Source organism: Sciurus vulgaris (genome assembly GCF_902686455.1).
Source record: "Sciurus vulgaris genome assembly, chromosome: 7".
Classification (NCBI taxonomy): domain Eukaryota; kingdom Metazoa; phylum Chordata; class Mammalia; order Rodentia; family Sciuridae; genus Sciurus; species Sciurus vulgaris.
In genome coordinates, this window is record NC_136467.1 from 86,000,786 (window position 1) to 86,028,407 (window position 27,622).

A 27,622-nucleotide genomic window follows, 5' to 3' on the forward strand; every position below is an offset into this window, starting at 1 on the left:
GTTTAAGTTCATCTTCCTCGTGCCCTGCATTGATCCACCTGTCCTCTTTGATTTGCTCTAGGCTGCCTAGCTTAATTGGGTTCAGCACCAGAAAGCATTTGAGCAGGTTTCCAATCTGTGGACATGTAGAAAGGGGTTCTGTATTTTCCTCATAGCATTCTCTCTAAGGTCCTTCAGATTTTACCCTCCAAGGGAAGTGACCCACTGACTAGCATGTACAGGATAATGCCCAGACTCCACACATTGACTTCCTGCCCATTGTACTTCTTGCCCTAGAAAAGCTCTGGGGCTGCATATGGAGGACTACCCACAAAGGTGTCTAGTTTACTGACAAAAGTAAACTCATTGCTAAAACCAAAATCTGCGATTTTAATATTCTATCTGCATCTAACAACAGATTTGCAGCCTTGAGTTCTATGAAAGATCTGCTTTTGGTGGCAATACTATACTGCAGATAAGATCAGTCTAAATTTAGCTCCTCCTGCATTTTCCATCATTCTTCCATGTGCAACCAAATAGTCAAATACATCACCTCCACTTGTGTACTCCACGATTAAGTAGAGTGTTTTCTTGTTTTACTTTGTTTTTAAGTTTCAATGACTTTAAGCAACTTCACTAAGTTTGGATGATTTAAAATCTTTATTATTGTTACTTCTCTGAAGAGCTTTGAGAGACTTACTGGATTTTGTCAATTATTTTTTATTGCAACCTCTCTGCCTTATAAGGATGTGTCATGCCAATATCACTTTTGCAAAGCTCCCCTTGTTGATGGTTTTCAACATTCTGTAGTTTCTGATGTGAGATTGATCATTGGCACCAGAAGCTATGGCATTTCTACACCACACTCCAGAACTCCCAGTGCAGGAAGTGACTTCTTGTCGCCCAGACATCTCTATGTGAGGTGTGCATGGTATGCACAAGGTTCTCTATCATTGAATATCTTCAGTGTGTTTTGATGATTAAAGAGCAGAAGAACTGAACTCCTAAATCTACTCCACTAGCAAAGCTAATAAATGCCACTGGGTGCCACTGGCGGACTTAGGATAGGTGAGGACCAGGCAAGGGGAGGGGAAACAAGGAAAGAGCTGGAGATAGAAGGTGAAAAGAATGCTATCAAAGAGCCTCAACTGCCTTCCACAACAAAAGATGCTTGCTCACTTTAAACCTGTCCTTCTGGGTGAGTCTAAGACAAAAGGTTAATAAGGAAGTGGTTCTAGGTCCACTCATTTCCAGGATTCTCATTCTAGAATCTGCTATGCAGTCAGTGCAGCCATAAAGGTACTGACCGCATAAAGAATGATTCTATACACTCTAAGTGGATCAAGGACCTAGGCCATTACTCTACTGCATGGTACTAGAAAATTTGGGGGTCAAGACTTGATGAAAAGACAGACTCTTTTTTCCAGACATATGTAGCTGAACACAAACACACTTTACAAACCAATTTGGATGGTGAAGTTGATTGGTGGCAGCACCAGGGTTGTAACAGTGGTCCACTTTACCTTTTGAATATAGCCCTTGCTGCTCATTTTAAAAGGGACATGTTTGTCTTTTCCTCTTCTCCTTCTCTGCCTCCCCACCCTCGAGGCCCGGAGCAACATGACCTTGAATTATCTGTTCTCCACAGGAAGGAGATGTCACCAGAAGATATAGGAAGTGACTATCTCCCAAACCAACAAGTGAATTTCAGCACACCATCAGGGCTCACCTGGGACCCCCTGTCAGCGCACACCTGGACTGTAACTTTTGAATAGCTTTTTTAAAGTCCTCTGCTTCTTCTGATGGGCAAAATCATAGCTTTTGGGACAGGAGTTCCCTGTATTTCTCCTTTGCTAGCAAAGCAATAAGTCTTCTTTTTCTTTTCTCTCAAAACCGTATCCTTATTATTAGATTAGCACTGGGGACAAGGCCCGAGCTTTTCAATAACAGGTCAGAGACTCAACCTCTAGTGTTATTTCTCATCTGCTTTTCTTTCTAGTGTCTTCCAAAAGGCTTCACAACCCCTTTTGATGAAAATCGTTGATTTATGGACCACAATATGCAAATACTAGTTTCACCTCTGTTCTTTATAATAGTTGTCTCACATTTGTGCCAAATGCCCCATATCTTTAAACAGATTTTTAATTTATTTCAATTATTGAACATGTTGGCTTTTTAATATCAGTAAAGAAACAAAATAAAATGCCTCACTTACACATGTTAGTGTTAACTAGTTAATACTTACAAGTCATTCTCAAAATACAGCATGAAGCAATTAAAAGTGCATTTGCACTCCGTCTGTTTAAATTTTACTTATTTACCCTGTGGCATGACTTTTGGAAATTAAGTAACTTTTGAACAAAGAAAAAATTATTCAACACTGTCTGGCATGTGGTATGTACTCAATAAATATTTGTGCAATAAATGAACTAATATTCCTTCTGATTCTTCATTACCAGGCAAGTGTATGTGTGTAGCGGCACATGCACATTGGTGCAGCCTTTCCTTGTTAATAGCAACCTTGTTGTTCATATTGAATGTCTTCACTAGTCATATTCCAACAGCGCTACATACATCTAGTGTCAATGTTGCAGTGATTCACTTTCTGCTTTGAATACAGCCCTTGCTGCTCTGTCACTGCAACTGATTTTTAAAATGGACATGTTTCTTTTCCTCTCTCTTTGCTCTTCCTTAATCTCAGGGGAAACGGGATTACATTTCTTCCCCATTTTAGGCAGATTTATCTGTCCTTGAGTACACACCAGGAAGGAAGTAATCCAGATTCTGGGGATAATGCCAGAAGATCTCAGAAATGACTCCCAAATTAACAAGTGAATTGCAACTATAGACAGAGAAAAGTGGAATGTAGCCTTTGACTCACCTCTTTAAAAGCATCCTCTTCTTGCTGATGGTCAGAGCCTTTGGGACAGAAGACTCCTGTGCTTCTCCTTTGCTAGCAAAGTAATGAACCTTCTTTTTCCTTTTTCTCAAAACTGTGTCCCTGTTATTGGATTGGCATTGGGGCTAAGTACCAAGCATTCAGCAACATCAAGATGATATAAAGAATTCAAAATACCTTAGTATTTGCAATCAGCAGAAAGGTATCATTTGAGTCTACCAGATTTGTACAATAACTTTTATATATTCACTCCCATTTAAATAACTGATGCTGTGAATAATTTAACCTTTTCTCAATGATTCATGTTCACCTTTAGCAATATCAATAAATGTAGGATTTCAATCCTTAGGGCCCTTCCCTCAGCGGCTCTCAAAGTGGGTCTGATAACTTGGATTTTTGTTTGTTTGTTTGTTTTATTTTGCTTTGTTTGGTATTTAACAACCACAAAAAATTCAAATTATTCTGTCCAAATCTTATGGTATGACCATATAATTTAATATTCAAACTGAGACATTTGGAGACTAAAAAAAGGGCACAAGAAATATTCGATAATAAATGTAATTATTCTTGGAATATTTTTCTCTGGCTATTTTATACGAGCTGATAATTAGCTTCATTTTCTCAATATGCCTATAAAATAGTACAATTAAAAACTAATGATTTTCTACAACAATAGTTCCATTTAAAACAAGTAATGTTTTCATTTACTATAATGGTTCTAATAAAAAACTCATTTTAAATAAAATATTTATACAAATTAAAATACCACATGTCCGTAAGTACCAATGTGTCTTTATATTGGTTATAAACTATTTGGGCAGAATGATAGTTCTTTGCATACACCCATGTTCTTTAATCAGATTATTAATCTCATGTGTTCCCTAATGTCATGTCACAGGTATTTTTCTCAAGACTATATTTTTAAACAAGATCTCATTTAAAAATTTTAGTACATTTTCCACAATTTTGATCATAGTGAAATTATATAATTCATATTCATATATTTTGATATTCTCAGTTGACTCTTTTCAGCATACTATAATATTATTAATCAGCAAAACAATCTCTCTACAATTTTTATGTACCTGTTAAACTCAGTAAAAATTATTATAAATAAAAAATATTTCTGTTAGGTCCTTAGGCTGAAGTAATTCTATTTTGAAAATCAGCACCTGCACACCTAGGTATGACTTTCCCGTTAGGCAAGCCTCCAGAGTCCCTAATCGCTAAAACCACAACAAAGATGCCAAGTAACAATCACAGGACCAGATAGTGACTTTTTCACTATTTCCTGGTACATGACTATGTAGTTAAGAAGTTTTGCTTTTGTTTTTGTTTTCGTTTTGTTTTGTTTTGTTTTGTTTTGTTTTGTTTTGTTTTGTTTTGTTTTCAGCAGACTCTGTACTTTTCAAAAAGGCAGCCTGGCAGATATTCTGTCAATAAACCTTGCTTGACTCAGAGCTATGTCTCTCATGGAATTTGTACCAGCTACCCTGACATTCTCTGCTGCAACCCTGGATGGGGCCCATGGGCCCATGATCACTGCCTACTGGCTCTCCCTTCACGGGGATCTGAGCAGCCTTGATTGTGCCTTGACCTCCCAGGCCAAATATCCACAGTAGGGCATTTCTGCCTCTTGCTGTTCCTGACCTTCTCGACTTTCAACAGCCTTTCCCCTTCACTGGCAGCAAGTTCCTGGAACACTTCTACAGCGGCCCTGAGTTCTCTCTCTTTCTCCCTTTAAATACTGGTGCTGGGTCAGGGCCTTCCTTAGTTTTTTCTGTGGACCTGTCAGAGATGGTGACTACCCTCACTGACCGTCTGCTCCTACATGAGAAATCAGAGAGTTGTGGGAATGAATGTCCTTTGCTTTCCTGTTTCCCTTCTCTGGGCTCCTGAGAACTCTTTGCCATGGGCTCTGCCCAATCCAAAATTCACTGCAACTCCCCACTTGGCTGTCTCCTCAAAAACCTTTGGCCTCTCTATCTGACTCCAGATCTCAAACCTCAGAAACCCATTTTCTATTACAACACAGAGTAGTCCCAATATAAATTAGATAATGATCCTCTTGGCCGGAGAATGGGACTCTCAATCCCACCATTATACAGGATTTATATAACTGTTGTCACTGCAGCGGCAAGTGGGTAGAGTTTCCTAAAGTTAGAGCCTTCTCTTTTCTTCCCTCTTGCCCCTCTTTACATCAATCCTGCTCCCCTGGGAAGGTCCCCCTTGCCCGCTCTCTATTAACCCTTTCACCACCTCATCATAGCAGTTTCCCCTCTTTCCATCCACAAAATCACTCTTCACTTCCTCGACCTTCACCCTATGCTTCTTTGTGGACTCACCCAGCCACACCTTCATCACCTCATTGGGACACACCTTCACTAAATGGGACCCATCTTCCTGGCTGGCCCATCATTCATGGCCCGTCCCCTTCTCTTGACCTCAATACCACATCTCCTACTCTCACCTCTCCTTCTTCTTTCTCCCCTTCTCATAATGTATCTTGTGGGCCCCACCCGGCGGCTTTGGCAGCACCCCCCCTCCCCCACCATTTCAGGAGGTGGCTGGAGCTGAGGGCATCATACATGTTCCTGTTCCCTTCTCGCTCACTGACCTCTCCCAAACTGAGGAACACTCAGGTTCCTATTCCACTGGTCCCAATACCTATACTAAAGAATTCCAACACCTATGTTGACATTGTGCAGAACCTATATTGTTCCCTTTTCCCTCCAGGAGGAGAGACAGAGGCTTTGGGCCGCTGCCCGAGCACATGCAGACGACACACATAGAACCATCCCGCTCATCCTGACAGAGCTGCTGCCGTTCCCTCAGAGGAGCCTAAGCGGGATTATCAAACCAACAGCTGCACACTAAGAGATCAGATCCTGGTGGGCCTCAAAAGGGCCGCTTACAAGGTAGTTAATTTTGATGAGTGTAGGGAAATTACCAAAGAACCTAATGAGAATCCAACCCAATTTCTACCCCACCTTACAGAGACTCTTCAACTCTATACTAAGGTGGACCCACAATCCCGAAACAGCACTATCATCCCAATGACTCATTTTATCTCCCCATCTGCCGCAAACATTTGGAAAAAAGAAGTCAGAGGAAGGCCCACAAATGTCCCAGTCAACCATTCTTAATGCTGCCTTTAAAGTTTTTAATTTTAGAAAAGAATAACAAAAAACAGAGAAAGAGAAACAAGATAAAGTCAAATTTCAACTTTTGGCACAGGCCCTGCAAGGAAAACTCAAGGGTACAGCTTCCAACAAAGGGCACTCCAAGGCACCTCCTGGACCTTGTTTCAAATGTAAACAGGAAGGACACTGGACCTGTGCATGCTCCCAACCCCCACAACCTGGCCCTTGTCCTTAAATGCAAAAGGGATGAACACTGAGGAGTTGATTGTTCCCTCACCCACCTACCCATGAGGTGAGGGCCCAAACCCTCTCTGTCCTCCCTAACTAAGCTCATAGAGTTGATCACCAAGGATCGAAGGTGCCCAGGACTTTCTGCCCTGATGGCCATCACCCACCAGGAGCCTAGGGTAACTGCCACTGTTGAAGGTAGGCCAATCTCTTTCCTCATTGAAACAAGAGAAACTTTTCAGCTTTGCCCAAATTTGGGGGACCAACTCAACCTTCCAAAACCTCTATAGTTGTGGTAGAGGGAATATCTTCCAACCCACACATAGCTAACTTCTCCCATGCAGCACTGAGGGGACTCCTCTTACCCATTCTTTTTACTTATACCTCATAGTCCCACTCCCTTAATGGGAAGAGACCTCCCCTCAATATTTTAAGCCTCGCTCACCCTTCATTTCCCTTCCATAAATCCCAATATGGAACAACTCACCCTGGCAGCTACAGATCTCTCTCCCTCCTCTTCTTGCCAGTCATGTTTTCCCTTCCACACACACAATATTGCTACTTTCTCTGGCCCCAAGTATCAACATTTACACCGACTCAGAGTATGCCTTTCACATTGTTATCACATTCTGCCACACGGAAAAAAAGAGGTTTCCTATAACTAAAGGCCCTCCCATAGTTAATGGGCCACTAATCCTTGAGCTGCTTAAAGTGGCTCAACTTCCTTTTAAAATAGGGATCATTCACTGTGAAGGTCACCAAACTGACTCCTCTCCTATTATACAAGGGAACAATAAAGTTGATGGGAAGACAAAGTAGCAGCACTTTCTGATCTACTCAGCACCCAACTCCTTACTCCTTCAATAACCCCTCATTACATGGTGGAGGAACACAACAGGGTGCCACAACAGAAGGCCCCTGGTTAAAGATTAATGGAAAATATGTGTTCCTGCAGGAACAGCTTCTCACTGTCTTCACTCAGATCCATAACTCCCTTCACATGAGTTTAAACCTCTCCTCTGCCTCCTCCGGTCCCCTTTCTTTCACCCTTAACTACTTCCAACTCTCTGTGAGGTCACTCAAAATTGTTCCCTATGTGCCATCATGTTACCACAAAGCAGCTCCCGACCTCTCTTCCCTTCTAGTCCATTAGGCCTGAGGTCATACTCCTGGAGAGGACTGGCAACTTTACTTTACTAACATGCCCCACGCCCCCGCCTCCCGCCACACACAAAAAGACCAAATACCTCCTCACTTTAGTTTGTACCTTCTCAGGATGGATAGAGACCTTTCCTACAACTACTGAAAATTTGGCCACCATCACTGAAGTTCTTCTGGAGGAAATTATTCCCAGATTTGGCCTTCTCACTCACTTCACACCGACCAATTTCACTCCTTTGTTTCTCAAATTTCCCAAGAGGTGGCATTCACCCTTAACATTTCCTGGAAGCTACACATTCCCTATCATCTTCAGTCCTTAGGAAAAGTAGAGAGAGCTAATTCTGTCTTTAAATCCATAAACTGTCCCTTGAGTTAAAGCGACCCTGGACCATCCTTCTGCTTTTGGCCCTAGCCCTAATGCATTTGAGGGCCACTCCATGTTACCCTTCCTATATTAGCCTATTTGAGCTTATGTTCAACCATCCTTTCCTCCCAGGATCTGCCCCTGTTTCCCCTGAGCCCTCTCAGTGATTACTTTCCCACTCTTTCTCTAATGAGGCATCTGTTCCACAAGCATACAGACAGGCTCCTACCCCAACCACAACCCTCTTCTCCACACCTATGTCACCCACATCCTGGGTACTGGGTATATCTCAAGAATCTTCATTTTTCTCCTCTATCTCCCAAATGGACAGGACCATTCCAAGTCCTCTTTGTTAGGGACAGTTGTGGCTCGCCAATAGCTCCCAGGAAAAAAATGCTCCGCAGACACGAGATCTCATGCAAGAGATTTTATTTATGTGGATGGCTAAGGCGTCTGCTCAGGGCGAAAAGAAGGGGGCAAAAGAGAAAGATGGCATATGGCTTCTCCCAGATATTGGAATCTCGCAGGCTGGAAGGAACCAATCACAGAGAAGAATTCTTGCAGGCTGACTGATGAACCAATAGCATGTTAGGACATAAAGTGGGAAGCAGGAAAATGGTGGCAAAAGCTGGAAATTCCTGTAACAGAAGAGGCAAGTGGAACGCAGATTGACAAGTGGTTGGGAGGTGGGCAAAATGTTGTACCTGGTGGGCAGTGGAGCGGCTTTATACATTACATTCCCCCATTTCTTTTTTATAAAAAGTAAAAAAATCTTGCTCTCCAGTTTTTTTGAAGCTTTCTCTCTCCTTCCTGCCTAGGTGACTGGGGTTGGTTTTACAGGTGAGATATAAAAAGTTCATTCTCCTTCCCGACTTCCAAAGGCAGATGATTTTTATGAACTTCATTTCCTCAATCTGACTGATCCCCTATTTCTACACTAACTGCCTGTCCCCAATTCTGACTTCATTTACCCCTCTAATACCAGGAACTCCTTCACTGCTGTAGGGAAAAGGGGTGATAACCGATCTGACTTCATCGAGCTGGAAGTGGGCAGCGTGGGGCAAACAGTTTGGAGGTTCCTTTTTAGAAATTGGGTCAATTGAGGGGTTCATGGTAGAAGTCCAGTTGGGAGAGAGCAGGTTGTAAAGGCATCTGGGGATGGGTGCTTCTATGAGAGAAGAACAAAAAAGACATGAGTACTGAAATGAGATTGATACAATATAAATGTTGTAGGATCTGGAACATGCCAATGCATATCATAAAGATGAAAGAAGTCAATAATTCCTCACCAGGGGGTGGAAGAACTGAGAAGTTTTTTCCATAACAAAGCCTAGCAAAGGCTGGAGAGGACAGGCCTTTATTTGGGAACTTTAACATTGTGTAGGTTATCAGGAATGTAAACACAACATTTAGTAGAGATACTAGCAAACAAAGATTAAGCCTACCTGTTTTTGTAGGCCTTAAACTGACTAAAAACTTCTGACTCTGGCAGTTTCTCTTGATAGTTATTATTATTTTTAAATGCCCAAGAATGGCTATATTTTGGTTTTAACTGCTTTGCTAGGTGTTTAAGATCAAGCAGGTCAAAGTGACCTGTTCCTGTCTGTTAAAGAGTCAGCTGAGTTTCCACAGGGGTCACTCATAGAGAACTTAAGAGCAGCTTCTTAACTCCATTAGTTCCATTCGGTTAGGCAGGGTCTTCTCGATGACATGGCTTTCCTTGAAAGCGTCAGGGATGTCTCCCTTTTTCCATGACCCTCCTCGGCAGCAGATGCACTGAGTGGCTTTTCCTCTAGTGGCCTCATCAATCTCCTTCGTCAGGAGATTGTGTGACCCAGAGTTGCAAAGCTCCTTGGAGAAGTCCTCTTGTTCCCTGGGTTCAGGCTGACGTTGAGGGCAAGACCCAAATATGGGCTTTTCTTGACCTCTGTATTTAATCTCAATCTCTAAGTTTGATCTTAACCATCAAGCAAGTCAGTCTCACCAGTCATAAAGTTAGAGTACTGGGCTTTAACTTCAATGTCTATAACTTTACAGTTATTTACCCCCTTTTATCTAATTGGGGTTTACATTATCTGTTCTATAGGTGATGGCTTACTATTTCAAGTTAATTTATGATGTTCGCTCTTGAAGCAGTACTTCTGCAAAATATTGATCAGGCAACAATTAGAGTGTACAAGGAAAATACAAAATGGAATTATCAACAGTAAAACATTCAGTTTGTGCAATAGCTATCTTGAATTTTGGCTGAGTTCCCATTTGAGATCACAGTACAACAAACATCAGACTTTTGAACACAACTTTAAATGAGTTAAAGTCAGGCTTACTTTGGAGCCATTGTAATGTATAGCAGGGTGGTGAGGCAGAGCCTTATCTCAGGTAATGTGGGGCTTTTCAGTGAGGGGCAAAGGAGTATTAGAAAATAAAGGGTTATAAACACAGATTTTGAAGATAAGCTGAGATCGATGGAGCTCTGTTCTCTGATGGAAATGCGGATCTAAAGAGTTATGTCAGCAATCTTTATATGTGTGCAATGTTAGATTCCAAAGTTATTGTAAGGTGGGCAGGAACCAGAGAAGGGAGCAATGAAACACTGGTTATCTAGCAAAAGAATTCCTTCCTGCCCAAGAGCTGTGTGCCTGAGAACAATGTACTGCCAGAGCAGTACATTGTGGCCCTGCACAGGAGCACTCCCAGGCACCAGGCATGCCACAGCCATGAGGTCATCAGAGACCCCAATTTCAGTCACTGTTGTGCCATTTTTGCTACTGTGCATTACACTCTTTCTTAAATGTCATTTTACATATACCCTATTGATGACAGGTTCTATAATAGAGCATTAAATGATAGGTTTACCATTACAGACAAGTTTAATTTGGAGAACAGCAACTTGGTAAATTTTCTGCTTTAAAGGCTTGTATACCTGGAAAATATGAACACATTTAATATACAAAGAATAATGTTTTTAAGTATGTTACTCCATGGAATAGCTTTATTAATTAATCAGATATCTCTAACAAACACATTTGAGTAATCCCATACATGTTGCTTATTGTAGAAAAACCAAGATATCAGACAAGTGTACCAACAGTATTTGTCTTCTCTTTCCTGTTGAAGAAAAGTGCTAGAAAAATTGATGTTAGACATTTTATAAACATCAACATTTTATTAGTTTGACCACTTAAAGACTTGTGAGTTAATTTTAAGGACATTTTACTTCTATTAGTTTACCCAATTTAAATTGAACCTCTTTAAATCACATGAATTAAAAATATTTGGATCCATTTTTAAAATTTTAATTTTTATGCGCACTTATATTTAACACAAAAGCAAAGGCCTTGTAATATTTATCTCCATTGCAATGTAACAGATGTTCAAAAATAACTCTAGAGTTGGATAAAAACAACTGATTAAAAATCATTAACCTAGGTATGTAGGATCAAAATTGTGAGCTCAAAAATACAGCATTTGAGAAAAACAAAAGTCCTAGAAGAAAAATGATAATGGTTATTAATTAAAGCATGAGAAAATGAGAAGGAGAGAAAAGTTGAAAGGGAGAAAAGTATTCTGAGTTGTAGCCCAGGAGAAACTTAAAATGGACACTTTTTTTTCTTAGGTTTGAAACTGGTCTCCTACTGTGCCTTTCTTCATTTACATTTCAATGTAACCCTTGACTGAGATCTGAATCTGAAAGGGGCTAATAGGTTTGGCGGGCTTGAGCCTGCAGGGAGAGCTGAGAAGAAGCAAGAAAGAAAAACTTGAAAATAAGGAATAAGCCAAGAGAAGGTGTTCAGGTTTTACTCCCTCTGTGCCAGCCACTTCCCGTAAAGGAGCTAGAATGTGTGTAGGAGACCACGTGGTGGGGGGACTTGGTGGGCTGAATGGAGGAGCGGAAGGAGAAACAGAATGAGGCAAAGGAGAGGAGCTTCTGCAGTAGGAGGCCTGTAAGGAGATGATTTATCAACTGGAACAAACTCAGAAGAGAAAGGATTAAAAGGAGGAGGAGAAGCCAAGAGAACATGTTCAGGATTTTGAGGAGAGCAGAGATTAGGTTTAGCCTGAAAGAAAGAAAAAACACGAAGGGGAAAAGTCTCTTTCCATTCACCAGGTCACCCACATATGTACTTAATTATAACTAGTATAATTATGCATATAATTATACCTAGTATAAAGCTAGAATTTAGGATGTCATAAATAGACCATTCTGACTTACTATCTAAAGGACAGTTTAGCTCTAATTCAGGGAACAGGTGAAGGTGTTTGAGATTGTTTAATCTCAGGGGCGAGTTTGCTGGGATGGAAGTCCTAGATCCCATGGTGAAGACTGAGACCCACCTAGTTAGTGATCAATGGCGTCCCATGACCACGAGCTAGGCAATGAGAAGTTTAGTACACAGGTCTGGTCGTCACACAGTACCAGTGTCTACCGAGCATTAGCGGAGAGAGTTTGAGGGCCTGGCCAGGATTTCGAGCGAGACAAAAAAAATATAAGATGAGCCTTAAACCCTGAGAAAGAATCTCAGCACCATAAAATCAGGAATCCACCCAGCAACTAGGACCAACTATAGGGACCAAGGAGGCACCCCCACACCTCAGCAGTCTTGAGAGCACCGGATTCAACGGCCACTTCTCAGATCAGCCGAGATGTGTTGAAGTGGTCTAGGGGACCTGCCTACAGGGAACTCACCAATTTGGAGTCCAGTGTTGCATGCAGAAAACTGGGCATCCAGGTAAATGGAAGATGAGCCTCTATCTGCGGGCGCTGAGGCTATTGGATGGGATTCCGCTTGCCAGCAGAAAGACCCATCCCGGGTTTCGGCACCAGATGTTAGGGGCAGTTGTGGCTCGCTGATAGCTCCCAGAAAAATGCTCCACAGACACGAGATCTCACGCAAGCGTCTTTATTTATGGGGACGGCTAAGGTGTCCACTCAGGGCGAAAAGAAGGGGGCAAAAGAGAAAGATGGCATATGGCTTCTCCCAGATATTGGAATCTTGCGGGCTGGAAGAAACCAATCACAGAGGAGAGTTCTTGCAGGCTGACTGATGAACCAATAGCATGTTAGGACGTAACGTGGGAAGTAGGAAAACGGCCACGGCGTAAGCCAGAAATTCCTGTAATGTAAGAGGCAGGCAGAGCGCAGATTGACAGGTGGTGGGGAGGCCAGAAATTTCTGTAATGGAAGAGGCAGGTGGAGCACAGATTGACAAGTGGTTGGGAGGCGGGCAAAATGGTTGTACCTGGTGGGCGGGGGAGCGGCTTTATACATTACACTCTTGACTAACCTAATGGCCATCAAAGTTGCCAGAAGACCCTTGTGGTTTCATCTCAGCACAACAACTTACCTCCTCCTCCCCCTCCAGGTCCTATGTACTCTTGCAGCTTAAAAAGTCCCACCACAATCAGATTCATATGGATTTCAGGGGAACCATAAGTCCATGCAAGCTTGGTACCATACTCTGTCTGTGGAACAATACTTCCCTTGTGCCACATCTTCCCCAGCCCAATTTCAGGCATGGATTTCATCCTTCTACCTACAAGACACTCTCTCTGACATCTTTCCAGAAGAAATCTCTTATTTTTCTTCCTTACTTCTATTCTCTTTTTCTTTCCATATAACTCCATAAGATTCGGCTATTGCCAATTCCAGGTTCACAAAACATGGGGCACGCTAACTCTTCTTAACACCACTTACTGGGATGGCACATCCAACACTCCCATCATTCTCCAATTTGATGCTTACATAATCACCATGCCACAAGACTTCATTACAGGTTGCTCCTCCCTTGGTTGGGAATGAGAACAAGCTTCCAGGCACAAGTACATATGCTTCAAACACAAACAATCAAATTCAGCTTGTGAGGTAGCGCTGTCAACATTGACTGCCCCTATTGGTCTTGCCATCATTTTCACACAACTATTCAAGGAAGTGACTTTCAAAAGCTCTGTTCCTCCCACCCCAACCTGTAAAACTAACCATTTTAACCCCATACAATACAACATCCAGATCCTCAAAACCTGCTCTGGGACTCCACCATCAGGGTAGGGGTCCACATAGATGGGTGGGGTAAAGACACAGTGGGAATAATCAAAATTATGAAGTCCTATATCCAGTCAGTTTACAAGCCAAAACACAATCTAGAACATGGCTCAAGCCATCACAAACACTACTAAGCCAGCCTAGACCCCCTCTGCTCATATTTCTCAACACAATCTTACAACATTTCAATATTTTAATCCATCCTAACCTCTGACTGCTGGCTCTGCATCCCTCTTACCCATGGCTCATTAATAGCAAACCTTATCCCTTCTCCATGGACTTCCAATTTAACCTCTCTCTTCACTAGTTCCTCATGTCATTCCTCGAAACCACTCTATGCAAATGTCTCCTACTTTGCTGCACCTTCCCCCACCCTGTCTCTACTCCACTATGCTACCAGTTCCCTAGACAACACAACCTACAATGTTACCCAGCCACTTCAGAGCCAACTGGGCATTTTCTTCCTTTGAAGAAGTTCCATTCTTTACTGCCTGAAATCCTGTATTCCCACATTCCTCCTCCCTGTTCTCCTCACACCAAATATAATCATATACTCTGAAGGGAAGGTTGAACTTCCTTTTCCTCCACCTCCACCTCCTGGACTCCAATTCAATGACCCAAACACAAAAGAGCAGTCCTCAACTGAGTCCTCATCAGATCAGGCATTTTGGAAGCAGCTGGCACAGGGGTAACTGGAAAAGGTATAACCAGGCATCTTTACTATAAACTCTTTCAATAACTGAATGAGGTCTTTGCCCGGGTAGCAGACTCCCTTGAGTCTCTTCAAATTCAAATTACCACTTTAGCCAATGTAGTCCTTCAAAACAGGAGGGCCATTGAATTACTAACAGCTGAGAAGGGAGGCACTTGTGTCTTTTTAGGAGAGGAATGCTGTGATTTCACCAACGAATCCAGAATAGTCCAAGGAAAAATAGCTGAGCTCCAGAGAGCATCGAGAAATGCCATTGGGAACAGCAGCAGTCTTTTCCCTGAATCCTTTTGATCCAGACTCTCCCTTGACTGTTCCCTTGATGGGCCCTCTCCTTACACTCATCATACAGCTCTTGATAAGACCTTGTCTGAGAAATTGTTTAAGAAATTTTTTATAAGATCAAGCGAAGGCATTCACTAATCAAACCATAAACCAGCTCTTAATGAGCCAATATAACACTATCCCTCCCTTCTTTGCCCAGGTTCAGCTTGAAAAAGCCAGAGCAAACAATGCCCCTTGTCATTATAAGAAAAAAGGTTGGAATGTTTGGTCCTTGGGTCAGAGTTAACTCCATTTTAAAAATCAGCACCCGCACACCCAGGCATGACCTTCCTGTTATGCCCATCCCCAAAGAGTCCCTAACTACCAAAACCACAATAAAGATGCCAAGTAAAAATCACAGAACCAGACGGTTACTTTTTTAACTACTTCTTTGTACATGACTATATAGTTAAGAAGTTTTTTTCAGCAGGTTGCTGCACCTTGCAGTAAGGCAGCCTAGCAGATATTCTTTGCTTGACTCAGAGCTATCTCTCATGGATATTTGTGCCAGCTACCATAACAATTTTAAATTCAAATTTTTATTTAAAAATGTGTAAATATTTTAGCCTAGTATTTTTTGTAGGTCTCCTTTCTGTTCAAAATATTGAAGCCAGAATTAAGGACAGGTAATTAGTATAGAAATAGGGGATCGGGTCAAATCAAGGAAATGAAGCCATGAAGCCATCTGCCCCTGGAAGTTGGAGACTGCCCCTGGAAGAATGGAATGTCAAGGATCTCCAGAGCCCATTGATTACCAAATTTACCTGCCTTTATCAAGGACTGCAAGCAAGGAGCTGCTAATTAATGCCCCCGAGCCCTTACCTGCCTGAATCACCTTGGCCCTCCCCTTGCCCATGGCTTAATGCAAAACCAGGCCTAGTCACATAGGCAGGAAGGAGACATAAGCGGGGAGAGAACTGGAGAACAAAAGAGACTTTAAAGGATGTAGGGTGCGCTCATTTCTGGGGACTTTAGAACATCAGCCATGGCCCCCTTCTTCCTGCCAGGAGAAGTCTGTATTATTACCTTTAAATAAAACCTGCTTAATATGCTTGCCTTGGCGCGCTTCTCTAGTGTTCAATCTTCAACATTAGAAGGAGAAGAACTCGTCACCAGTAAAAGGTGGTATCAATATCAGACCTTAAACTATACCACAAAATAGTAACAAAAATAGCACAATACTGGCACCAAAACAGGCATGTCAACAATGGTACAAAATAGAAGATACAGAGACAAACCCACATAAATAACCTATCTCATACTAGACAAAAGCGCAAAAAACATTCTTTGGAAAAAAGATAGCCTCTTCAACAAATGGTGCTGGGAAAACTGGAAATCCAAATGTAACAAAATGAATGTAAACCCCTATCTTTCACCCTGCATAAAACTCAACTTAAAGTGGATCCAAGACTTAGGCACTAGAGCAGAGACCCTGCATCTGCTAGAAGAAAAAGTAGGCCCAAATCTTTACCATGTTGGTTCAGGAACTGACTTCCTTAACAAGACTCCTAAAGTACAAGAAATACAATCAAGAATCAATAAATGGGATGAATTTAAACTAAAAAGTTTCTTCTCAGCAAAGGAAACAATCAATAACATGAAGAGAGAGCCTACAGAGTGGGAGAAAATCTTTACCACATGCACCTCAGATAGAGCATTAATCTCCAGGATACAAAGTAGTCAAAAAACTTAACACCAAAAAACAAATAACCGAATCAATAAATGGGCTAAGGAACTGAACAAACACTTCACAGAAGAAGAAACATAATCAATCAATGAATACACAAAAAAATGTTCATCATCTCTAGTAAATAGAAAAATGCAAATCAGAACTACTCTAAGATTTCAGCTCACTCCAGTCAGAATGGCAATTATCAAGGATACAAGCAAATAATTGGAAGAATGGACATTTTTTTAAGCTGTCGGTTTTATCTCAACTCCCTAAGGTTTCCCTCCCAGTAATGGGAACAAAGCCCTTAAAGCTATTCCAGGAAACAGCCCCAAACAGAGAGTAAAAGAGTAATTGGAGCAAGATAGTATTCAGGCAGTTAAGACACCAGAATCTACACCCTGTTGTAAAACATTGTGAAACATGTTGTATGTTATCAACAAACCCAGACCCCCTTTGAAATTTCCCGGCAGCTTTGTTCCCCTTTTCCCTTTCATGTGCGACCCCTCCCGATGTGTGGTCTCTGCCTTTATAAACCTACAAGATTTTCTGCTAGGGACTCGACTCCTCGAGTTGGGTCCCAGCGCGCTGGAATAAACACCTCTTGCGGTTTGCATCAAGTGACGCCTCCTGCGGTTGATTGGGGTTGCCGTCGATCCATGGGACAGAGTTGGGGTTTCCTTTTTGGGGGCCTTACATTTGGGGGCCCATCTGGGATAAGACAGCCCCCCCTCATCCGCAGGGTCGACCTTGGAGGTAAGAAGGGGTACCTCGAAGTTGTCTTTGTCTTGTGTTTTGTTAGTTGGTCTGGTTCTGTGAGCACGCTTTCGGTTTCGGTGGCAGCTGTTCAGTGACTCGTGAGAGTGGTCGAACAGTGGTCGGTAGATGTGCCTGGAGGGCCACAGGTTGCAGCCCTGGGGGACGTCCTAAGGGTGGAGGAGAGCCAGGGACGCCTGGTAGTCTCCATCGGTAAGGACGCTGATTGGGTTCAATTGGTGGATCAGAGATTGGCACCCGTCTGTATCTGGTTCTGTTGTGTGAATGTGGCGGAGGTGGAGGAAGGGTTGGAACAACTGCGGGGTTCTTGGCCCGGGCTACTCTCAGGTGGACCCCAAAGGTTCCTTCTCTGTACTCCCCCTCCCGACAGCCCTGAAGGGTAACTTAGCAAAGTAGCTTCAGTCTCAAAAGTAATGAAAAATAGGGTCTCATAATTTTCTTTAACATCCAACTTGTCCTGATGAGATGGCTAAAATGCCTTAGACACAAAGTTTCTGTTAAAACCTGTTAGATCCTTCCAGATCTCAGTCAAGGCTTACATTGAAATATAAATAAAAGAAGCCTAAAGGCTCAGTAGGAGACCAGTCTCAAACCCAGGGAAAGAAAAGGTAAAAATAGTCTTTAAAACTCCAGCAAAGTAAATGCTATGGTACTTTACTAAAGTAATTAACGGCCATATCATTTTTCCAGGACTCTTGTTTTCTTTAATTATATGTTTTTTTTTTTTGAGCTCATGATCTTTTGATCAGTTCTATTTTTTATTCAACTAGAGTTTTTGAACATCTGTTACATTGCAATGGAGATTCACCTATAAAGTTACAAGGCCTTGATTTTGTGTTATTTGTATGTCGTGCTGTCTAATGTCATGTTTTGTCTGTATCAAAACTGAGCGCTCCTAAAATTAAAATTTAAAAATGGATCCAGATACTTTTATTTCACGTGATTTAAAAAGGTTCAAATTGGGTAAACTAATAAAAGCAAAATGTCTTTGAAAATAACTCACAAGTCTCTAGGTGGTCAAGCTAATAAAATATTGATGTTAATAAAGTGTCTAATATCAATTGTTTCTAGGACTTTTTTTCAACAGGAAAGAGACAGCAAATACTGTACAGGACACTTGTCTGATATCTTGGTTTTTACAGAATAAGTGAATTAGAGTTAACATGTATGGGATTACTCTAATGTGTTTGTAGAGACATCTGATTAATTTACAAAGTTAAAATGCTAATTGTTAAATAACATCGAATACTTTTAACTCCTTAAATTCTATGGGGTATCATACTTAAACATTATTGGTGTTTTTATAGGTTGGTAAATAAAAGGGTTTAAACTTGCTTTGTGTCATCACTAAACTAAAAACAAAGTTACTAAGAGTTATGTCCTAACAAGTGCAATTCTATATACAAAGGGTCCCAAAAGTTTCAACTGTGTTTCAATTAGAGTACTATAAACAACAGAATACTTAATCTTATTAAAATAGAGTAATTTATATAAATTCAGAAATCTCATAAGAGTTGTTTCAGAATGTGAACAATAAGGGGTCAACAAATAGGAAAGAGAAAAATAAAAGGTTCTGGGTATGGAAATATATTTAGTAAAAGGAAAAAGGAAATGTTTCTGGGTAAGAAAGTGCTTGTGTGATGAAATACATGAGGGTCTAAGTAAGTGCTAAGAAAGTTGGTGTAAGTAAAGGGCAAGTTTCAACAAGTTTGTGTGTAACTAAGTTAGTTATATGTATGTGAGACAGCTAAAACTATTTAAGGTTTTTCCTAAGGTGAAATACTAACGTTCTGATATAAACCAAAGTTTAATCTACATGGTAGAATGACATGGTAAAATGACAAGGATTTGAAACACTAATTTACTCTTAACTTTGAGTCTATTAAGTTTTAATCTTTAGAACAATTAGTCTTAAAAATTGGGGTATATACAATTATGGTTAAACAACTGTTATAGAGTATTGTACTATGTTACAGAGTCTACATTTTTCTTTAAAAACTAAATTTGGTAAGACAAAAGTGTAAAGGTAATTGTGAAATGGTCACTAGTTGTATATTAAATGTGTTCATATTTTTCAGGACCACAAGTTTTTAAAGCAAGGAATTTATTAAGCTCTGCTACTCTCCAGATTAAACTTGTCTGTAATGGTGATCTTAAACTTATAAAGAGTACATTTTAATTGGGGATTTATTTCTATCATTTAATGTTCTATTATAGGACCTGCTATCAATAGGGTATGTGTTAAATTTGTTACTTTTTACACTGAGATAAAGAATTTCAAATGTAAATGTATTTCTAAACATTAGAGTCTGATTTGTTTAAAGGTTAATATTGTGAAACATGAAAGAAACATGAAAACATTTTGCCACTTTATCACACAAAAGGAAAGTTAAAAGCTCTCTCAGCCTTTCTTTGATTCATGTTTTAGATACTATGTTAAATTGTGTTCATTATAAAGTTTGTATAGACTCAGGAAACAGTATATGTAAACTACTTAATGATATTTAAGGAAGAAGCAAAGATCAACATCAGAATCAGAACACTTAAGATCTGTAAAGAGCCATGCCTTACCTGAGATAAGGCTCTGCCTCCCACCTCACTGTGTAGAATAGCTCCAAAATAAGTCAGACTTCAGCTTATTTAAAATTATAGTAAAAATTGGTTCTTGTTGTAAAAGTACTGTGATCTCAAATAGGGGATAGAATGTAGTTCTCAATCAAAATTCAAGATAGCTATTATACAAGCTGAATATATTTTTACTCTTGCTAATTTCATTTTGTAAAACTGTTACCTGTTAATGTTTTGCAGAAGTAGCTGCTTCAAGAACACACAACCTAGGTAACTTGTGATAATAAGCCATCACCTATAGAATAGATAGTGGTAACTTCCAGTACTAATACAGACTCCAGTTAGATAAAAGGGTAAATAACTGTAAAGTTATGGACATTAAAGTTAAAGCCCAGTACTCTTACTTTATGACTGGTGAGACTGGCTTGCTGGATGATTAAGATCAAAATTAGAGACTGAAGTTAAATACAGAGGTCAAGGAAAGTCCATATTTGGGTCTTGCCCTCAAAGTTAGCCTGAACCCAGGGGACTAAGAGGACTTCTCTAAGGAGCATTGCAACTCTGGGTCACACAACCTCCTGATCAAGGAGATTGTTGAGACTAGAGGATGAAAAATCACTCAGTGCATCTGCTGCAGAGGAGGGTCATGGAAAAAAGGAAACATTCCTTGATGCTTCCAAAGGAAGTCACCCCATCAAGGAGACCCTGCCTAACCAAAGTCACTGGTGGAACCAGGAAGCCGCTCTTAAGTTCTCTATGAGTGACCCCTGTGGGAACTCAGCTGACTCTTTAACAAGACAGGAACCAGGTCAATTTGACCAGCTTGATCTTAGATACCCAGCAAAACAGTTAAAACCAAAATATAGCCATTCTTGGGCATTTAAAGGAAATAATAGTTAAATGTAACTTAAGATGTACACTTGTATTAGCCCACTAGAATAAAGACTGGAAGCTACAAATGAGAGAAAGATTCTTCGGCAAATGTGCCTGATAACTATCAAGAGAAACTGCCAGAGTCAGAAGTTTTTAGTCAGTTTAAAGCCTGCAGACCTTCCTAAGCTACACAGGTAGACTTAATCTATGTTTGCTAGTATGATTATCTATTCCTAAGTAACAGAAGTATAGAGATCTCTACTAAACACAGGTTATACCAATAAAGGGCTATTTTACAAAATCAGATGACATTAAGTAGCTTAACTATATTTTCTGGGGACATCTAGGACATTAAAAGTTAAATGTTGTGTTTACATTCCTGATAACCTGGACAATGTTAAAGTCCCCAAATAAAGGCCTTGTCCTCTCCAGCCTTTGCTAGGCCTAGTTATGGGAACAATTTCTCAGTTCTTTCACCTCCTTTTGAGAGATTAACTTCTGTCATTTTCATGATACTCAGTGGCATGTTTCAGATGCTGCAACATTTACTTTGTACTAATCTCATTTCAGTACTCATGTCTTTTTGTTCTTCTATCATAGAAGCACCCACCACCAGAGGACTTTACAACCTGCTCTTCCCCAACCAGGCTTCTTCCTGGGACCCCTCGATTGACCCGATTTTTAAAAAGGAGGAACTCCAAACTGCTTGCCCCTCGCTGCCCCCATTCAGCTTCGAAGCAGCCAGAACAACCGACGCCCCTTTTCATTTCCTTAACAAGCAGTTATGGGTTCCTAAAGCTAAAGGGGGGAATGAAGCCAGAATTGGGAACAGGTAGTTAGTGTAGAAATAGGGGATCGGGTCAAATCGAGGAAATGAAGCCATAAAGTCATCTGCCTCTGCAAGTTGGAGACTGCCCCTGGAAGAATGGAATGTCAAGGATCTCCGGAGGCCATTGATTACCAAATTTACCTGCCTTTATCAAGGACTGTTTATCAAGGACCGCAAACAAGGGGCTGCTAATTGGTGCCCCCTGGGCTCTTGCCTGCCTGAAATCGCCTAATCACCTTCATCAGGGAAAGAGTAAGTGCTGCACAGGTACTAATGCTCAGACAACAATACCAGTCCCTCTGCCAAGGAAATAGCTTTGGAGAAGAGTATATAGAGACAGAAGTTCCATGATTAGAACTTACCAGAAAAGAAAATGGGGAAATGAAAGAATGGACATTTTTTTAAGCTGTCGGTTTTATCTCAACTCCCTAAGGTTTCCCTCCCAGTAATGGGAACAAAGCCCTTAAAGCTATTCCAGGAAACAGCCCCAAACAGAGAGTAAAAGAGTAATTGGAGCAAGATAGTATTCAGGCAGTTAAGACACCAGAATCTACACCCTGTTGTAAAACATTGTGAAACATGTTGTATGTTATCAACAAACCCAGACCCCCTTTGAAATTTCCCGGCAGCTTTGTTCCCCTTTTCCCTTTCATGTGCGACCCCTCCCAATGTGTGGTCTCTGCCTTTATAAACCTACAAGATTTTCTGCTAGGGACTCGACTCCTCGAGTTGGGTCCCAGCGCGCTGGAATAAACACCTCTTGCGGTTTGCATCAAGTGACGCCTCCTGCGGTTGATTGGGGTTGCCGTCGATCCATGGGACAGAGTTGGGGTTTCCTTTTTGGGGGTCTTACATGATAAATGTCTTATCTTAACAGAGTGAACTTTTAGATGTATTTGTTTCCCTGTCTTAAAAGAACAAATATGTATTGTTATTTGATTAGATAATTCTAAATTTGTTTTGTTCTGTTTTAACTTATTCTTATTTTAATGCCATTGTTATGAAACCAGCATCTTTTAAACACTTATGGAACTATTCCTCTGTTGATTAAATCAAATACAATAACAGTAATGCATGTGACTGTAAAAATTTGGAAACAAAAATCTGATAAATAGTATAGGACAACTGTCATTTGATCTCAATGAAAAGGTATATCTCAAGAATTAATGCATAAATTCACATTCTGGGACTCCAGGACTTAAACAAATATCTTTATATTTAAAAAATTCTAATATTTTGTGTTGGTGCTGATGTTTGTTTAGAGAATCTATGACTTCTGGTTTTAATGTAATCAGGAAAATCATCATCTCTGCCTCCATGGTGAATGTAAACACTGGTAGACAAGGTACACAATCATCAATTTTCTTGACTTTCAGAAATTTAGCCCTTAACATTTAATTTCATATCCACTTTCAATTTTTTTTAATTTAATATCTACTTTAATTTTTTATTTGTGCTAAAGGACATATTGAAAGTAAAATGCTTATCAAATAATAAAATAAGTATATAAGCCAGTGCAGTGAATTATACTTATAATCCCAGCGACATAGGAGGCTGAGGCAGGAGGATCACAAATTTGAGGCCAGCCTCAGCAACTTAGTGAGGTTGTACACAATTTAATGAGAAGCTGTCTCAAAATAAAGAAGGGCTGATGATATAGCTCAGTGGTAAAAGCAGCCTGGGTTCAATCTCCAGTGATTGTATAATGGGGATTTACATTTCCATGGAGAGAGAGAGAGTGAAAGACAGGGAGTTACAGCTTATGATGACTGACAAAACCATAGTAGCAAGCATGCTCAGCTGCTCTTTATATGTTGTGGAGAAGAACTTCCCAGTTTTTAATTTCTGAAACAAGACTTCGCACTGAAACATATTTCAATACACCTAACCTACAATTTCCCACATGCTGTCAACTTGAGAACTGATGACTTCAGGCCCAGGCACAGTGGCTAGTATACCATGTGACGAGCGGGGACAAAGAAAAGATTTCTCCCACCATCACCTAAGATCACCCTGGGGCCTGAAGTCATCTTCCTTTCAGCTTTCTTGTCTATGTCCTAGAAGTTTACTTCAGAAGGTCATCACAGCTGATCAGATAAATGCTAAGACTAAACTACCTTTCAGACTGGAGTTACATGTAGTCCAGATATTTCTAACCATATGGTAAAAGCTAGTCTGGTCCAGTTCTGAAATCAGCTATGGGTGCATCTTGTCATGGCTAATAACTGTCCCTTTACTCCAGTTTTCATGCTTCTTCTTAACCACCTGCAAATTCAGCGGATCTCTAAAATTTTGACTCAGGATGAGAAGTAAAATATCTCTAGACTTAGTATAATGAAAGTTGAAGAAGAAAGGAAGATTAAAAAGATGAAATAACAAAGAAAAATGGGACTAGAAGAATAAGAAGTTTACAGGAAGGAAATGTGTGACAAATCCTCATTGATATCTATCTGTAGGTAACTTGGTCAAGAGACATTGTAATTATAAAATTTGCCTTTGATTTTCCAAATTTTTATTACATAATTGTTTCACAATTGAAATGATAGCATTTTCATGGTGGATGACTTTAATTATTTTCAAAAAGAAACATTTCCTTAGGGTTCAGGCAATTCTTTGTTGAAAAGCTAGGAGATGTAAACAGTGACATTTGGACACCAACTGAATCCCCAAAAGGCAGGAAATTGGAGAGGATGATATTTTCTATAATGTCAAAACTAAAATGTGTCCATTTTGAAGTATCATGAAGAGCTTATTTGTGGCATTTTGACTTCTAAGTAAACTCTTACTGACTCCAGAGACAACATTATGAAAATGATGTTCATAAAGCAGACAACTGAAAAACCTTAACTCCATACCCAGTTTGGTACCTCTCACTGGGAAAAGGAATTCACATATGAAATATTTTAATTAAATTTTAGTAAAGAGTAATTTGTATGCTTATTATAGCACATTCCAAAAAATCCCTTACCAAACATTTCAGAGGAAAAATAAAAACTTTCAGGTGTCTTTAAAAATATTATTTGCTATAAAAAATTCCTAAAATGCTGTTAATATAAATTAAGAACTAAGTTTATAAAGATAAGAAAACATTACTTTCACACCAAAAACAAATAATGTGCAGACCTTGAAAGCTCAGATCTTAAAAACATTTCCTACTCTGATAACTATTATCTCCAGGCTATGTGATAGATACTGTAAAGACAATTGTCTTTCAGCTTGTCTATATTGATTTGTGAAGACAAATGACAGAAAACACATAAGATGATGGGAATACCGCAGAAAAGATCTAGTTTATGCCACTACCTTGTAATTTTCTCATGAAACCTTAGATTTCTCATATTTTCAACATTTTGCTCTCTGAATTACACTCAAAGCTTCCCTCAAAATGTCTAATTTTATCACTTTATCAGCAAAATATTGGTGAAAAGACAAGTGCAAAGTAACAGAGAAGGCTATTTATAAAATGTACACCAAGATTCCCTTTGAGTAATTAAATAAAATTAAAATTTTTCCCTTTTAAAAAGTTCTTTATTTTTCAGACTTGGTCATGGTAAAAATCAATTTGATAAATGTCAGTACCTTATGTTGTGCTTCTCTTGATGTTCTCTTCTCAATGGGAGAGCCGATCTACATAACAGAGAGATTTTTATTATAATACATTATAGGTTATATCTTAATAATTAAACCATTAGGCTTCCTTGTATGGGAAGTAAAGAAGACACCTTTTCAACCAAAAGTTATTGAGAAGTATATACTATCACAACAACTATTCATTTGAAAAAATTATTGTTAAATAAATTTAAAAGCTAAAAAAATTCCTGGGATGTAAACTCCATAGCATGCATCGAAACACTCACTGTTCAGTCCACAGAAGTGATTTTGTTCAATCATCAAAGAGAGACAACAGGCTTCCTAAGTACCAAGTTACTGAGTTTTATGAATAAGCCAGTAGAAGCAAACTGGCACTGAGGTCCACACCTGGCAGGAGCTCCAAACACATTTTATCAGGAGAGACAAGGCTGGGTGTACACAGGCCACCTCAGCTGAAGGAAGCTATCTGCATTGAGTTGCCTCACTGTTCCCTCAGGGTACATGAGTGTATCCTGCCTTTATGCCTTGCCAGTCATATTGCCCCCTCAGGGTACATGACTAATTCCCACTACCTGGTAGAGTCACTTCTCATCATTATGCTGGTTTGTCAAAGTACAGTTTACCTAATTATCTATTCCAGGAATGAGGCAAAGATGCTCACTTGGTTTGTGCCATTATTATGGATCTGATGTCCTTCTGTCATTCTGTGCATTTTTCACAGGAGGATTCAATTCAATATTAAATTCTCAAGTGTTTCTGAAGCTTGAAGAAATGTCACAGATCACCTATTAATCATTTCCCTTGTAGATAAATTTAAAATGAGCAAAATAAACATCTAAAGGCCTGGAAAATGTTTGCTACTTCTGTTTTGTCTCCATTCATTTGGCCCTTCAGTTTCTTCAAGTGTGTCCATTCCTACTACTTATTTACAATGACTCACAGAAGAGTCTTCTAAATTACAAGGCCTGATTCAGAAGACTGTTCTTCAGCTAACTTATATCAATGATACTGAAAGAATGGACATTTTTTTAAGCTGTTTTATCTCAACTCCCTAAGGTCTCCCTCCCAGTAATAGGAACAAAGCCCTTAAAGCTGTTCCAGGAAACCACCCCAAACAGAGAGTAAAAGAGTAAATTGAGAGGTTTCAAGATGGCGGCCTAGAGGGTGGCTGCATTTCATGTTGCTCCAGGACCCAGGATTCAAAAGAGGAGATATTGAGAGACTTGGGACCAACTCAAAGCAGCCGGGTGAGTCTCTCCCGTTGGGGAGGCGTCCCGGATGGGATGGTAGTCCTGGAACGCAGGGAAGTTTGTGAAGTAGAGCTGCCCGGTGAGACACCCCTCCCCCCGCTGGACAGTGAACTTGGAGAACTGGGAGTGTCGTAGAGGAGGCCGCTCAGCACAGCGCTGGGACTTCGAGCAACCACTGGGGCTCCGGCGGCTGCCCAGAGGAGGAGCGGCGAGGTGAGCTGTTTGGACTCAGAGCGACCACTCCTGAACACCGGGGACCTGCCAGGAGGAGGGGGAGGAGGAGTGTGGCCACTTGGATTCGGAGTGACTACACCAGAGCTACAGGCAGTTGCTAGAGGAGGAGCGGTGCGGGGAACTGTTTGGACTCAGAGCGACCGCTTCTGAACACCGGGGCCTGCCCGGAGGAGTAGGAGGAGGAGGAGGAGCGCGGCGGGTCGTTTGGTCTCGCAGTGATTGCATTAGAGCTCCAGGCGGCTACTCAGAGGAGGAGGCGATTGGTGAGTTGTTTGGACTCAAAGCGACCACTCCTGAATACCGGGGGGCTGACTAGAGGAGAAGCGCGGTGGGTCGCTTGGTCTCCAGTGGCTGCACCAGAGCTCCGGGCAGCTGCCTGGAGGAGGCGTGCAGCGGGTCACGTGGATTCAGAGCGACTCAGAGTGACTGCTCCTGAACACCCGGGGGGTTACCTGGAGGAGGAGGAGGAACGGGACGGGTCACTTGGACTTGGAGTGACTGCCCAGGGCTACGGGTGGTTGGCGGGAGGAGGAGGCACGCAGTGAGTTGCTTGGACGCCTAGTGACTGCATCAGAACACCGGGCAGCTGTCTGGAGGAAGAGGCGTGAGGCGGGTCTCTGGGATTCAGAGCGATTGTACTGGGCTCCAGGTGGCTGCTAAGAGGAGGGGCCCCATAGCCAGGTGATTAAGTGCAGAGCAGGGTCCCAGGACCTAGGAGGCTTCTTGGTGGAAGAGCCGCACAGAGACACGCTTAGGGGCGGAGCGAAGGTTCCAGGACTGCGGGTAGATTCTCTGAGGAGAGGCAGCCTAAGGATACTCATCTGCGAAGGGTGAAGCTCCCAGGCCCAGGAGGTACGTCCGGGCCCCTGGGAATGTTGCAGAGGAAGGCAGCTCAGCCCAGGCGGTAGTTGTAGATTGAGGGGAAACTCTAGGAGGGAAACTGACCAGCGAGACCTCCCCACCGGGTGAGTCTTCCCTGCCAGG

General features: G+C 41.1%; 1 long non-coding RNA gene across 1 annotated transcript in view; it reads right to left on the reverse strand.

Annotated features, from left to right (window-relative positions):
• LOC306665210 overlaps positions 1-25,190 on the reverse strand; it is a 127,745-nt gene extending 102,555 nt beyond the window's left edge. The window contains exons 1-2 of the long non-coding RNA XR_013764943.1: positions 25,143-25,190; positions 2,861-3,003 (exon numbers count right to left, since the gene is read on the reverse strand). This is a non-coding gene — a long non-coding RNA (uncharacterized lncRNA). The remainder of the gene's footprint in view (positions 1-2,860; positions 3,004-25,142) is intronic.
• Between the last annotated feature and the right edge of the window lie 2,432 nt (positions 25,191-27,622).